Here is a 15807-nt window from a genome sequence, read left to right on the forward strand (position 1 = left end):
TTTTTTCTTGGTTTCCCAGGGTCTCATGTACGTATTTACTCAATTCTTCAAACTTTTTGTTATACTTCTCATCCATTTCTATAAAGGTGTTTTTTACATATTGTTTAAGGGACTCTATTGCTTTCATAAAGTCGATTTTTTCCACTTCTTCTGTGTTAGGGTGTTCAAGTCCTTCTGTTGTAAGATCATTGGGTTCTGGTGCTTTCATGTTGTTTTTCAGCTTATTGGGAGAATTTTTGCCTTGGCGCCTGCCCATCTCCTCCTATTGACGATCTCTAATTGGTCTTTTAAAACCAGATCAGGTTTCCCTGCTGGCCAGAGGCTCCTCTTGCAAAATTCCCTCGTTCTGTTTCCTGGCTCCTGCCAGGGGCCAAGATCCCTCTCACCCCTCAGACGGGTCTTCAGGAAAAGAACCAGGTTCCCTGTTTGCCCGGGACCTCGCCAACCAAAGGCCTACCTCTTTGATTTAATTGTCCTGGGGCGATCTGCTCTTGGTGTTGCCCTGGTCCCTGTTGCCTGCGTTGTCTGCCACTGTGTCAGTACCCGCCGGTCCCGGCCGCTGGGCCAGCTACGTCGCCTGCCGTGCGCGTCCGGTTCCCAATAAATGAATTATTTAAAATAATGGAAAAGCTACACAATATAGAAAACAATAATATAATTTTTTTTCAAAAAATAAACAAGGGTTAATATCAAATATATACAAGGTATTCCAGCAACTCAATAGCGAAAAAAAAAATTAAATTAATCTGACTTTAAAATTGAGGACCTGGATTGACATTTCTCAAAAGAAGACATACAGATGGTCAATATGTATATGAAAATGCACTCATCATGACTAATTATCAAGGAAATGCTAATTATATCAACAATGAGATAGCATTTCATGCCTATTAGAATGGCAATTATCCAAATTAAGAAAGATAAAAAGCACTGGTGAGGATGTAGAGAAAGGGGAGCTTTGAACACTTCTGGTGGGAATGCAAATTAGTATGGTCATTACAGTAAACAATATAGAAGTTTCTCAAAACATAAAAATAGAAATATAATATGGTCCAGTAATGCTAAATTATTTTGGCCGAGTGATCTGTCGGACTTCTGCGTTCTTTGAAACATTATTTGTAATAACTGTTATGTGGGATCAGCCTAAATGTTCATCAATGGATAAATGTATAAGGAACAACACACACATGCACGCACATATTCATGACCACATATGCATATATGTGTGTGCCTTGGAAAACTAGCCTCAAAAAAGAAGTTGATATGTCATGGATAAGAACATTACATGAGGATAATAATGGAAAACACAGAAAACACTGATTTATTAGTCCCTAAAACTTGAGTTCACAGAGCAGAAAACAGAATGGGTAACCAGGCTTAGGGCGAGAGGGTGGATGCTTATACAAATACATTCTACTAAATATAAGGAATAAGTTTTAACATCTATTTCATGGCATGGTTACTACAGTTAATACTACATTTTGAATATCCCTAAGAGTATATTTTAAGCATTCTCAACATGAAAAATTCAAAGTATATGAGGCTATGTTTATATTACTTACTGCATTAAGCTACAAAATATTGCTTACATATTTCAAAATATCACATTGAATATAATGAATGTATACAATTTTTATTTATCAGTATTGTTAAATTCCTATTTGCAGTGATATATTTGGGAAATATTTGTAGGACATGCCCAAAAATGATTTCTTTAGAATTTTTCAGTAATAAAAACAATACCTAGATATCTATGGTAGGTATCACCAAATAAGTTTCCATAACCATTTTCTGTTGCCTTTAGGAAATCCTGTACTACACTTGCTAGTCCAATTTTACTTCAAGCTTCTCAGTTCATTTCCCTCTCTTTTCCCTTGAGGTGTCTGAACACGCCATCTAATTTTACTTCACATATTTATTGTCAACACTCTTCTTTGCATCAGCAAAATGATAAATAATAATATCCAGGAAGAACTCTGATTCCTCAGTAATAAGAAACAAATAGTTGGCCCAACTGCAAGAGCTGAGATTGTTAACCAGTTTGAAGACTAGAATTAAAACTAGAAAGTAAATATCACAGGTAAATTTATGTATGCTTCTAAAATATAATGTTTTGCTGCTTGTTGCCTAAACCACATCTTATTTCATTTTGAACTGGTTTTATTGTGAGATTTACACTTTGTTTTTCTTCTTAAAGAGCTACTGCTTATCTTCCAATAGTGGCTAACGGGAAAGTCTAAATATCCCTCTTCAGGGGCATTCAAATGACCTTGATATGTTTTCATTTGTTTCCATTTTCCAGAAGGAATTTATTCCATTCCACGGGGCATATAAACTTACCGGTTTTTGAAATATTCCCTTTGTTTTTGTTTATTTTCTTCATGTCACCTAAAATATAAGATAAAGTGACATAAGTCTCTTCTTTATCCCTTCTTCAGGATGGACTGCCATTTTCCAAATATTAGCAGCTCCAAGGTGAAAAAAATTGAAAATGTCTGACTCATAGCATAAAGACTTCGACAAGCAAAACACCAAACTTACCAACTGTTCTGCATATTTCCTGCATTATGCATTGGCAATAACTTTTTCTCTAGCCAAGGTTGAGGTTATAATTACTTAAAACACAGAAGCTCAGCAATAAAGTGAATATATATAACCAACAGCCTTGGTAAAGCATTGGTGGATTGAGAATTAAGTAAAATTTTAAACAATCTGCTGAATGTTTTAATGACTTATTAGGTATCTTAATCTAACAAAAACCGGGAATCGATACTAAACAACTAAAAAAGATGTACTGGCTTCAGATTAATATTTCTATATTATGGAACTTAATTTACTTTCAAGAACTCCTCTTTTAATTATTACCAGCTTGTGCATAATAAAAGTATAATGTGAGTTATCATTACCTGCTTGAACTAGTGAGGTACTCCATTGCTTAACCACAATATAAAACTGTCCTTTGAGAATATTTATTGGAAGTATAGTTCAACTTCAGAAGGGTTGTTTATATCAAAGAACACTCAGATGTGTAGTGGAAATGAATACTTACCTTATAGAAAAAAATGGTTCATAGTATATTTTTACAATTAATATTAATCTTATTGGTGTTCTTCCTATTAAAACTGTTCTTACTCTTATTAACTCACAGTGGATGTCCTTGCATTATGTCTAGACATTTTGCTTTTGTTGACTGATGACCGGTGGTGTGGTCTTTTGCTCCCTCATGGGACTCGGGCACTCTTGGCAGCATTACAGCCAGCAACTTTCACCACACCCTCAACCAGCAGTTACTGAAGCCAACGGGCCTCCGATTTTAGTGTACACTAGAGCCACTGGAAGAACTGAAGCATAGACGGCAGTGCTTCTAGTGTTCAACTCAGTTGATCTACACAGTGCCTAGTGGTTCTTTGGTATGCATAGTAGGGGTATAGTGTATTCAGTGTTCAGTCTTTGTACTCTTGAGATGCCACCACTGTTACTTGGAGAATCACCCCTATAACTTCATCTAAGGTGACATCTTTCATGTTGAAAACATTCTAGATATGCACAGGATATGATGTCAACATTCTCTTATTTTAGACAAGTCTATTGAGCCATCTCAGCTTCAGCTCTCCCAGTGGGGTTCACTGAAACATTTGTTTTCACCATATTGAATGCTGACAATTCCCTCTATTCAATGCTATATTTATTCCCTCTATATAGTTATTGATCCCGTGTGTTCTACAGAAAACTATTGATTACCTAATCGTATCTGCCAAACATATTAATACTTTCTAAAAGTTCTTGAATGCCATTTAAAGTTGCACCCACTTATTTGCATTATCTCCAGACTACATGAATAAAATTTCTGTCTTCTGCCTACTGAATGCTACAAGAACAGAAGCTGAAAAAATCCTAATATCCTGCTCCCAACAATGCCTTCATATTTTTCAATAGTACAAAAATGCTTATCTAAGTAATTTTTCTCTCTTGGTCTACACTAAAATATTCTGTATTTTGTCCTAACCCCCGCTTCATATCCTGACATAGTCTCAGAAGAAGACGAATTTATTGACTGGTTTTGCACACAAGATGACAAAACCATCCTCCATGTCTTGATTTTCCTTTTATTTAAACCTCATTGATACCAAGTCCTATTGGTTTCATTTACAAAATATCTCTTCATTTTCCAAGTCTTTCCTTCCTACAAACAAAGTCATTCATAAGAACATTTATGAGCACTAAAGTATTCAAAGAAAGTTTTCAGTTGTTATTCAACTTCCTAACTAAATATAGCTTACAAAATATCACAGTTCTTTGTTGGAGCAGCCTGATGGCAGAGGGTGGTGGAGCAGCCTGTTGGTATAAGACAGCGCTCACAAATAATTTGTAATGCTGTTCGTAGTTATGCAGGAGAGGAACCATGGGTTCTTTATTCTCCAAAGTCAGAGAAAGTGGGGGAAAGAAATTCAAATACTTAAATATGATGGCTCAGTAGGTGTGTATCACTTAGTCCTAAGACAGAAAGGCTGCATCACAGTATCACAATAAGACTGCATGCCTTGTATTAAAAAGTACAACCCAAACATCAGACATTTCTTTTGTGTATTAAAATATTTTATATTAATCATTCAAACTTCATTTTTATACAACGAATGCATACATCATGTGTGTGGGGGCTGTCTTGTGGATATGGGGAGGGCCTAGTGGTGGGACCTGTCTGCAGTCAGGAGACTGGAGGCCTCCTCTGCCTTTGAATGATCTGGAAGGTCATCAGACATTTCTTAATGCTAAGAGAGGTCATTCATATATTCCACTAAAAATGGAACATATACAAACACTAAGGTCTAAATACAGGGGAAAAAGATGTATTCTTCCATTGATGTTACCAAGAAAGAAGCAAACAGAGTGTGTGTATTTCAATATGCTCCTAAATCAACCAAAGACGCACTAATTTCTTGACATGTGCCATTAAGGTATAATAATAGGTAGATAAAAAACTCTTGTTGAGCTAAAATGAATTTTCTATATTACACTACAAATTTATTTTACTTAATATATGACACTATTCTGCTTTGCATTTCACTCTCACTCTCCATTAAAATACTATGACCTGTCATTATAACTTCAGAGGATTAGAAGGAGGTTTCTAAAAATATAGCATGGGTTATCATAAGAAGCTTGGGTCAAAAACAATGTGATTATTCACTAATAATTTTGGAACTAAGTCTTTAACTCCTAATTTCTCTTTAGTACAAAGATGATAGTATATTGATCTATGTCACTTGTCAATGTCACACAGTCACACAAATTGTCTTCTAGTTCCAACTTATTAAACTAGCGTTCTGTATTTTGTATTTAAAAAATGAAGTTACAGTTTTCAAAATCATGTAAAAAAAGAAAATATTAACAAGGTATAAATATATACTAAACTACGGTCCTCTCTGTGTAAATGTGTAACTAAGAATGAAATCAACTCCATTTGATCATGGGGTCCATAATTCCACAACCATTTGTGCCTTTCTTTCTATTGTGAAGAAAACAGACACATATACTCTATGTCTACCATGATTATTCCTATGCTAAAGCAGATGCTGAGGATGCAAACTTGAACAAGATAGAATTTTGTCAACTTTTCAAATTGTCTAATTAATACAATAGGAAAATTAACTTATAAATGTTTAATTATGCCATCTGGGGTGTGTTCTTCATGCGGTGGAAGAGTTAAGTCCTGTTGACTTTCATTGTGAAGGCGCCTGCACAGGAGAAATTGTGGTGGTATCTTCACAAACACATAACTGTAAATGATTTTCCTTAAGCTCACCCAGTTATCCCCCTCCCTTCTACTTTCAGTTCTCAAACTGAGTGTTGAACATGTGTGAGAAATAGAGGAGGACCAATCAGTGTAGCCCAAGAGAAATAGAGGAGGACCAATCAGTGTAGCCCAAGCTCTCCCTCAGGTCCTCCGTCCTAAGAAATTATCTGTCTTTTATGGTTTTTCAGAATGATTCATATGCTCCCTGGATGTTAAACTCAGCTCTATTTTAGGGAACATCATTAACAGACTTTTGACCTTAAAAACTTTAGGCCAAGGAAGAAAAGGCACCAAAATGATAGTTACAGGCTAGGACACATTCTTATTACACTGAAATGAAACTTATTGACTTTAGTGAATAAAATAATTCTTAGAATGTGAGCCAAACCAAGTCCTTCCTTTATATCTTCTATGAATACAATTATCCTAAAAGTCCATGTAATTTAATCATAACGATATGGTCTCATAAGTTTATATATAATATTTAATATGCAAAAACCTAATCATAAAATAATCTCCATTTTATTATTTTGTTAAGTTGACGAAGATAAAATGATGAGGTAATCTCACAATACTTTTGAGATTATGATTCTATCTCATAGGGAGATTAAAAGAACAATAGCTGGTTAGCCATTAATTTCCATATATTCACATACACTGAGTGTCTGATTGGAGTTTTCTATAATTATCCAGATGTTAGATACATGTAGGATAAACTTTAAAATTGAAATAGGTAACTGACACTGAATGAGTCAGAGGTTAGTTCAGCAGTGGTGAACTTTCGTAGAGGCATTTATGTATTTCATGACATCGGCTCTCATTATTGGTGTAAACTTTACCATCCTGCACTAATATATAGTAACTATATACTGGCTCTCTACTACTGGCCCTTTAAAGTCCCTTTTCTTATTAACTTTTCAGAAATTCTCTCACACAAAAGGGTTTGATGAAGCTCAGTATGAGCCCTCCCAGGAGAACTGTCATTTTAAGCCGTTAATTAAACAGAACAATCTTTTACTTTAGACATTGTAAAATGCATTTAACGGAAAATGGAAAGAAGCTTTCTAAGGACATTTCCCCAGTATACTTCCGTCATGTGCCTATCCACGCCATATATATTCCCCTAAACACAATGGGTCCTTAATTGCCAAACTACATTAAGTAAATGCAATTCTAATTCTCATGTTTACGATTATAAGCACCATAAGTGCTACTAGCCTTCATGAATTATTTTACTTTTATCCCTTGGAGACGTGCATATTTTCATCAAAAATAGAGAGAGAATAAAAGTGTGTGTATATATATCGTACACATATGAACAAACTAAGGCTATTATATTGACATATAAAATGACATACTTATATAAATAATGAATACTTGTTATATTCTGAATATGAAACCTCTTCTCCAAGCCCATATAGAAAATACTTGGTTTCTAGCTCACGGACTCTTGAGAAGTGGTTGAGTCCTATGTCACTGCCTTACTCTATGGATTTATCCCTTGACAGATTCATTACCTGATGACATTATTAGGAGGTGGAAAAAGTAGGAAGGGCAGTGTGGTTCAAGAAGTAGGCGACAGGGGCGATGATCAGGAAATGTGTGTCTTGTCCTCTCCTGAGCACGATTAATAAAAACTCAGACAGTGAAATTGGGGTTCCACCTGAAGGTCAGAAAAGCCAAACAACCAGCCACTGGCTTATATCTCTACTTTAGTCTGAAAAAGCAATCTAGCCTCCAGGAATCTCAGAATCAGATTGAGTCTTAAAGCTGTCTCCTTCCATATTATAATTCTCTCTAGGTTTGGGATTAAAAGCATGCACCACCCAGTTTCTATGGCAAACTAGTGTGGCTACTGGAATTAAAGGTGTGTGTAGTCACTGCCTAGTCTATAAGGCTGACCAGTGGAGTTGTTTTACTCCCTGATATACAGGCAAGCTTTATTTATTAAAACACAAATGAAATGCCACTACACTCTCCCTTGTCTTTCCAATTATCCCTTCTGCCACTGATGAGGGATATCTCTCTGTATACTGTGGATATCTTTTTATTACCATTGGTTAATAAAGAAGCTGTTTTGGCTAATAGTCAGACAGAATATAGCCAGATGGAAAATGCAAGCAAAGATAAAGGGGGGGAAAAAGGTAGAGTCAGAGGGCCTCCATCAGCCGTCAGAGAAGCAAGATGTGAAGTAATAAGTCACGAACCTCATGGAAAAATATAAAATAATAAAAATGAGTTCATTTAAGTTGTAAGAACTAGTTAATAATAAGCCTGAGCTAATAGGCCAACAATTTGTAATTAATATTAAACTTCAGAGTGGTTATTTGGGAACTTGTGGACAAGAGAGAAACTTCCAGTTACACGCCATCACGAGGGAGCTGCTTTTCTCAGCCACTTGTTCCTCATAGTGATGCTGTGCTTTATGGGCTCACAGTCCACCAGGGTGGATGAAAACTGGGAGTCAAACTAAAAACTTCCTTCTTTTGGAAAGTGTATGTCAGATGCTGTGCCATAGAAGTGAGCATATGACTACACTGTGTATAAAAGTGAAGGGCTGGATGGTGGAAGAGGATTCTTTGCATTTTTGTGTCTCCTGCAAAATTCCATGAATGTTCAAAATGCTTAGAGCAAATCATTCTGATAGGGTCTGAGGTGGTAAGTGCTCCCCGTATCTGAGACAGAATGGAAAATACAGCTCTCCCTTAGAATATTTGCCTTAGTGATTCAGTACTACTACTAACTGTTGCGGAGAATGTTAATTTCATGTGATGCCTTCAGTAATGTTTTATGTTTTAAATGAACAACACTGTTCTACTGGGCAGCAATCTATTTGAATGACAGCTAACAAATCTATCCCCTTTCACTTGTTGCCTTAAGCATGAAGCTGTCAACTGGGCAGCCTCTTCTTTGACAGCCAGCCAGACTATTTATCATCATGGCAGCCTGGCTGCTCTGAACATTGCATGCATTTCCCAAGGAAACTGCATGTCAATTGCAAAAAACACTATGACCATGACTGCCACCCAAGCCACAACCTCTGCTTTCGCAAGCTACATTTGAGGAATGGCCCTTATGACAACTTACACCATCTCTTTGAGACTACACTTCTTCCATGACAAGCCTAGGTGGACCCACCTTGCAGCAGTTTTCAGTCAGGACCAATCCTTTTGAGGCTCAATACAAAGTTTGTTATTAAGGCATTTAGGTGGCTTGTCTTTGGTGTAATGAGGAGCAACTTACAAACAAGTGTGTGATTAGTGGAACAGGAAGGGGATACGAACAGTATACTCTATATGGGCTGTGTACGTAGGCTATTTTTTTTTTTAATTTTGGTAATTAGTACATGAGACTTTCTTTCCCTGTTTGCTGAATATCTCCTATGGATGGCCTTCTAATTCCTACTAGTGACCTTTGCTACTAAGAACAGCAAAACTCTTGCTTTGTCCCCCTGTAGGCATTCAGTTCCAGCAACCAGAGACTAGCTGGAGAATGATGCTGCAAGTCATGTGAGCCTCTGGTCCAGGGACCTTCTTATGCACTTTGTTCAAAGAGCTGAAGAGTTCCAGAAAGAAGCTAAGATTACAGAGACTAAGAAAAACTGACTTGCTGAGAAATGTTCTGGGGCCAGTGGAAAGCGGTGTCTACGAAAGGCAAGTGACTATAAAGAAATGAACACAACTGCAGATGGTACTTAGTGAAGGGGTTCCAGAGATCTAGCAAAGGTAAAAAAGGGTGCTGGCTTTCAAAGCCCGAAACATACTGACTGTCAGGTTCCAGGTTTCTGGTATTCACTGCCTAGAGCAATGAAAATACAGACTGGAACATCTCAGGCTGTAAGCCTCTGTCTTTGAAAACCTGGAGTTACAAGCCCTTAGTGCTCAATGCCTAGATCTAGAGCACCTTATTCTGTGCCCTTGGAACCTCGAGTCTCTGATTCTTAGTATCTCCAGCTGTTTACCTCTCAGGCAGTATGAACACCAAGTGCTGCACAGCTCAGTTCTGGAAACCTGAATGGGACAGCAATGGAGTGAGGAGAGGACAGCACACACAAGAACAGAGAAGCTGGGATGGTCTGGTGGGCTCTATTTTTTCTGATGGAGAAGCATCCACTACAGTGAAAAGTCTTAAAAGCTTAGCCTCTTTGTTCTACAGCACAGGGGGAAGACTCAGCTAGTATAGGGCAGAGGTCTCTGCAGTGGAGCAATCTCAGGTCTGGTCATTCAGGAGGAAGAAGCTGCTATGGCTAATTTTTGCATACACTATCAACACCTGCACATGGTCTAGAACTGTCAATTCCCATGGATCTGAGTCACTGGGGTGCTTGTCAATAATACACATGCATTCGGGAATTCATTCTCTACACCTTAATTTTGGACTCCCTTGGCTCCCCACAGATTGAAGGTTAGTTTATTAATGTCAAAACCCAAGAAAAACACCAAGGGAAGTCCTCATTGTCTGTTTAAGGAACAAAAGAACCCATAGCCATCCCTTTGTCCCAGTGGTATGGCTGGAACAATTCATACTTATTATTCCTTAAAATAGATATGCTTGCAAGGTTGCCATGGAGATTAATAAAAATTCCTTAATGTTGTTAATATTACAACTGTAGTAACTACATTGGTCAATATATTATCACACCTTTGTTTGAAGAGAAAATCTGATAAACAAGACATGGAAATTATTCATTAATTCAAAGAAGGACTAAGAAACAAGTTATAAGAATGTTAGGACCTGATTTTTAAAAACTGTTTAGAAAAATATGGGAAATGTCTTTTGTTGAAACCATGTCTAAAATCCTGAAGACAGAAACTCAAACATTATTTGTAAATACTTCCTTCCAAACTCTACATGGAAATCATTATTAGGCCATTTGTCAGTGGGAAAAAATATCACTTCACAGTGACTAAAAAAAATGCTTCTCAAGAATTCTCACCTACAGTTTCATAGAACACATCTAAATAAGTCAGTAGTGTGGGTGGGTTGCTAGGAAATACTGCAGTTTAAAGTGCATATGTGATAGCTCAGAAAATGTGGATTCATCTAGAAAGCAATTTATAAAATTTAAGTGGACAAATCCAGCCATAAGTGTACATTCTTAAGACATTTCAAAACGCTACCAAATGTACAGAATAAAACACTAGTAAGCATATAATAACATGACCTGTACTTAAAATACTCATAATAGAGCCAGGAATAAGTTATCACTCATCAAGAATATTCCTTGTAATCCCCTGATCTAGTTGCAACTTAAAGAGCCTTCAGTTTAAACAAATAATCAGAATGTTTTCAATATAGAGCTCTGAGAACCACAGCTGTCCCAGGGAAGGTAAGTTATAAATTAAATAAACTCAATTATTCTTGATCATTTTACTAAGTAATTCTATTTTTACTCTTCCTTGGGAGTTTACTTTCCCAAAAATACCGAAGTAAACTGAGATTCTCTTTAAGTGCATTCATGGAAAAATATGAGTAGTTTTCTAGTTTCCCATTTTAGGATTTAAACACACTCTAAACACATTGTGGGGATTTTGAAATTTTACTGTGGATAAAAATAATTGGAATTTGGGGAATACGAAGTGATGACTCATTTGATAAAGGGCTTGACTTCCAAACACAAAGAACTGAGTTCCATTCCCAGAGCCCACACTGAAATAAATATCATTATAATTCCTGCACCAGGGAGGTCAACTTACATGGGTCCTTGGGACCGATTGGCCAGGCAGCCTAGCCTTAATGACTTCTAGGTATATCAGAACATTTGTCCTTTTTTCTTTCTTTTTATATTGATTTTTATTGAGCTCTATATTTTTCTTTGCTCCCCTTCCTTCTTGTTCTCTCCCCTTCAACCCTCTCCCAAGGTCCCCATGCTCCCAATTTACTCAGGAGATCTTGTCTTTTTCTAGTTCCCATGTAGATTAAATCTATGTGTGTCTCTCTTAAGGTCCTCAATTGTTGCCTAGGTTCTCCGGAATTGTGATTTGTGGGCTGGTTTTCTTTGCTTTATGTTTAAAAACCACTTATGAGTGAGTACATGTGACTATTGTCTTTCTGGGTCTGGGTTACCTCACTCAAAATGATGTTTTCTAGCTTCATCCACTTGCCTGCAAAATTCAAGATATTGTAAAGCAAGGTGACAGGTACATAAAAATGACTCAGACTGTCATTTTGTTTCCACATGTACATCCACATACATGAATGCACACTCCACGCATAAACACACATGTACCTGTACAAAGAGGAACATTATAAACACACCTTAATAGAGCTTGAATAAATAGAATACATTGTTCTCAACAATGAATGAATAAATGAACATATGATTCTCCCTTACCAGATGATTTAAATATGTGGTGTTTTCCCTTTCCATCCAAATTCCATTTTATGGGAAGGAAAATGGATGTAGTTTCCCTTATGTAGAAGGCAGGGCTAAGATGCCAACCTTCCAGCCTCAACCACATCTTCACTTCAATTGTGTTTTCAAGTTATCCGGGTTGGATTTAAGAGATGACTGTGGACATTTATACTGAGTTGCCTAAATATATACTGAAAATTGACCAAATGAGCCATTTCTGACTTGCCTGATAGAAAGCCGCAGGACTGACAGAGTATGCAGTTTCATACTCAGAGCATGAGCTCTGAGTATCAGGGCAAGAAGAGTTTTCACAAACATTGAGATTCACCTTTAGGCCCTGACAGCTTTCTGGTTTCCTCCCTAACTCAAAAGAGTTAACTAAGTTACTTACTTTTTCCTAATTTAAAATAAAAATACATAAAACAGTCAGCATTGAAATTTAAATCAATAATAATAAATGAATTTTATACTGCTTCTATGGTCTCACTATTGCCTCTAGAGTACACAGTTATGTTTTTTGAAGACTAGGAAATAATACACTCCAGGGAAACACTCAGAACTGGCTAAAAATTTCTACTGTGCCTTAATTCATTGTGGCTGTTATTTCTTAGCTTATTTTGGAAATGCTCTGTTGAAGCTTTTTGGAAATCCAGACATCTGCATTTCTTGCCCAGACTCTACGGGACTGGCAAATAAATTCATCTGAGCTTAAATCTTTACTTTTGTAGTTTATCAAACTCATCTGTCACGTTTGTGTCACTGAAATGAGAAGAGCCTTAGAAGGCCGGGGAAAAAGTAAAAACAAATTAATGTGGGAAGATGATATAAATCAAGTGGTCAAGCCAAGAGCAAGTTATCAAAGGTTCTTTCATCAGGAGGGAACACATTTTCCTTTCTCTCAAGAGGAACCCATTATGTGTTTTTGTTTGCACAATTATCCTTCAAGTGCCATATTAAAGAAATGGATTTGTTAGGATTTGAAATGTGTTTTACTCTGATAGGAAAGAATAGTGGTCCCTCAAATTTAATTTGAAAAGACATAAATTTTCAAAGTCTATGCAGACACTGGCTAGTAATGAGTGCTAAGAAAAGCAAATATTACTTTAAACTTAAGACATGAATGAATCTCCCCTTGTAGGAAATATACAGCCATCCTACTGGTCTATCTGTAATCTTCAGAATTTATTCAAGTAAATATGGCAGTTTGACTTTTTTGTGTCAAATACATGCTTTGTTTATAAAGAATGGAATCAAACAATTAAAACAAGGATTGCCTGTGTCTTCTATACTTGCTTTCCATTGGAGTAAACTGCATATACATACCAGTGGGTGTTAACAGACGCATCTCTCCAGCAATTTGAGGGAAGATTGAAGGTAGATAGAAATTTAACCCTAAAACACATACCTGCCTTATAACTGTCCACAATCCTAGCTATTTTTCAGTAGAGAAATACAGACATGCTGTAATCTTCTAAGAAGAGAATGATTGTGTGTAAATATGTATGTGTGTGTCAGACAGGGATCACAGGATGTCTTGCACAGAGGCCAACATATTAAGACAAATTCCTTAAGAACAAATCTTTTACAGGCTTAGGCTGTGGGTGAATCAAAATTAGAGAGCTGCAGGGAAAAGAAACTGGCTATAATGGGGAATTTTCTATGATTAATCAATTGGGGGAAGTGTATAGTTTAGTAGCTGTGAGTTAAAGACTAGAAGTTTGGAGTGTCTATGCCTCATGGATAAACAAGGACTCAAGCGTAAAGGTGGCTCTTTAAGAGACACTCCTTCCTGAATACAAAGGGGAGAAGAATTTGTTTAATGTTGGCATTTTGTCCCAAGGGCAAAGGTGAAATTCATCATCATTAACCGTGATGCCACCTCCCCATCTTTCTTTAGTTCCTGGCGACTTCCATCTCTGCTGCAAAGGTACTAGGAGAGCCAGGTCTAGTGTTCAAAAATGGAAGGAAGTCGGGTGTTAGAAGGAAGAATGGCATTGGAAAACCTTCAAAGAACGTCCATTTGGGATAAGAGTGTTTGATTTGAGACTGAACTTTTAAAATTATCTCCATGAGTGGCTGATGGTACAGCTCAGTAGGCAAACCCTTGCTGCTCCAGCTTGTGGAAATGAGTTTGCATCCCTAACAACCACATAAAAATTCAGGTATGGTGTCTCCCAGTTGCTCCACTGCTGAGTCAGGAGACAGGCTGACCTCAAAAGCTTGCTGCCCTGACTAGCTGAAAAGGTGAGTTATAGGTATAGTGGGAGACCCTGACTTTCCCCCCAAACAAAAGGTGTCAAGTGTTAGAGGAAACCAGGTAGCAGACATTGGCGTCTAGCCTCTCATGTTGCCTGGGGAAGAAACCAGCATACATACATGCTACTCACCCTCTTTCTCCTTTTAAGTGATAAAAAAAATAAAAAAAAAAAAAACTAAAAGGGAAATATAAGGCCATGTCCTTCCCTGAGCTGAGTAGAATGTTATTGCTAGAGACTAATTGGATTTTTGAGGCACCCTGGCAGCAAGGGGTCTAATAGAAAAGACAAAACAGCATACAGGCAGTTCCGTGTCTGTTTGGAGCCATTTATAGCAGGTGTTCGATGAGTTGGTCTGGTCTGCATAAGAACAAAAAAAGACAAATCTGACATCGCAGTGAGCAAGCTCACGCCAATGATTTTATTATGTCTCAGCTGCACAGGGGGAGGATGCATGTGAAATTAAGTGGGTGGTGATTTCTCCCTCCTGGGAAATGCTCCATAAATTTCAACAGTATAAACCTTTGAATTCCTTGTGGCTCACTTAACCATGTTATGGCTGGGGAGATAACTCAGTGGGAAAAGAACTTGCTGCCCACAAATAAGGACAGGAGTTCTGATCCCTATTATGGATATAAACGCTGGCCATGGAGGTATGCTTCTGTAACCGCAAGCTGAACTGGTCAGCTCCAAGTTCAGTAAGAAACCCTGACTCGAAACTCAGGTGAAAAATCGCAGAGGAAGACAGCTTACCGTAGAACTCTGGTGTCCACACAACTACACATTGGGCAAACAGTCACAACTACGCCCACCAAACATACATGTACATATTGACACAGAATGCACACAGAGAGAGAGAGAGAGAGAGAGAGAGAGAGAGAGAGAAGGAGGGAGAGAGGGAGGGAGGGAGGGACTATTCTGGTGACGTGTAAGACTACACAGTAAATTAATAAGTCAATAACAGCTCAAGAAAACACTTCTTCAAATCACACCAGCACAGATTATTTCTGTTATAGAATACTATCAAATATGAAAAAATACACCATAAATTACATAATTAATTTTGTATTATTGAGAAGAAAATGGCTCTGGTCCTAAGTAATACAATGCTGATAACTCTCTTTCAGTTTCATTGTTTAGGAACAGCTAGACCTTTTATCATTGTTGTGATAAATTAGGAGTGGAATGGAGTCTGCGTCTTCTGTAATTTTGCAGTAATAGTGTCATTTCTGACATACTTTGTAGCTGTCATCAAGGTAATACGATTTCTTTCTTAATTACATTTCTGGGCAAAGGTAAAAATAACAAAGAACCACGGTAGCGAATTCATCATCTTTCAGTGTTACAGCAAGCCATGGTAAAAGGGTAGAGAGAAAAGAGGTTCTGTTAATCAGAATGCTTTT

This window comes from Alexandromys fortis, unplaced genomic scaffold, assembly GCF_014885135.2.
Source record: "Alexandromys fortis isolate MF-2015 unplaced genomic scaffold, M_Fortis_MF-2015_v1.1 scaffold_4, whole genome shotgun sequence".
NCBI classification, from domain to species: domain Eukaryota; kingdom Metazoa; phylum Chordata; class Mammalia; order Rodentia; family Cricetidae; genus Alexandromys; species Alexandromys fortis.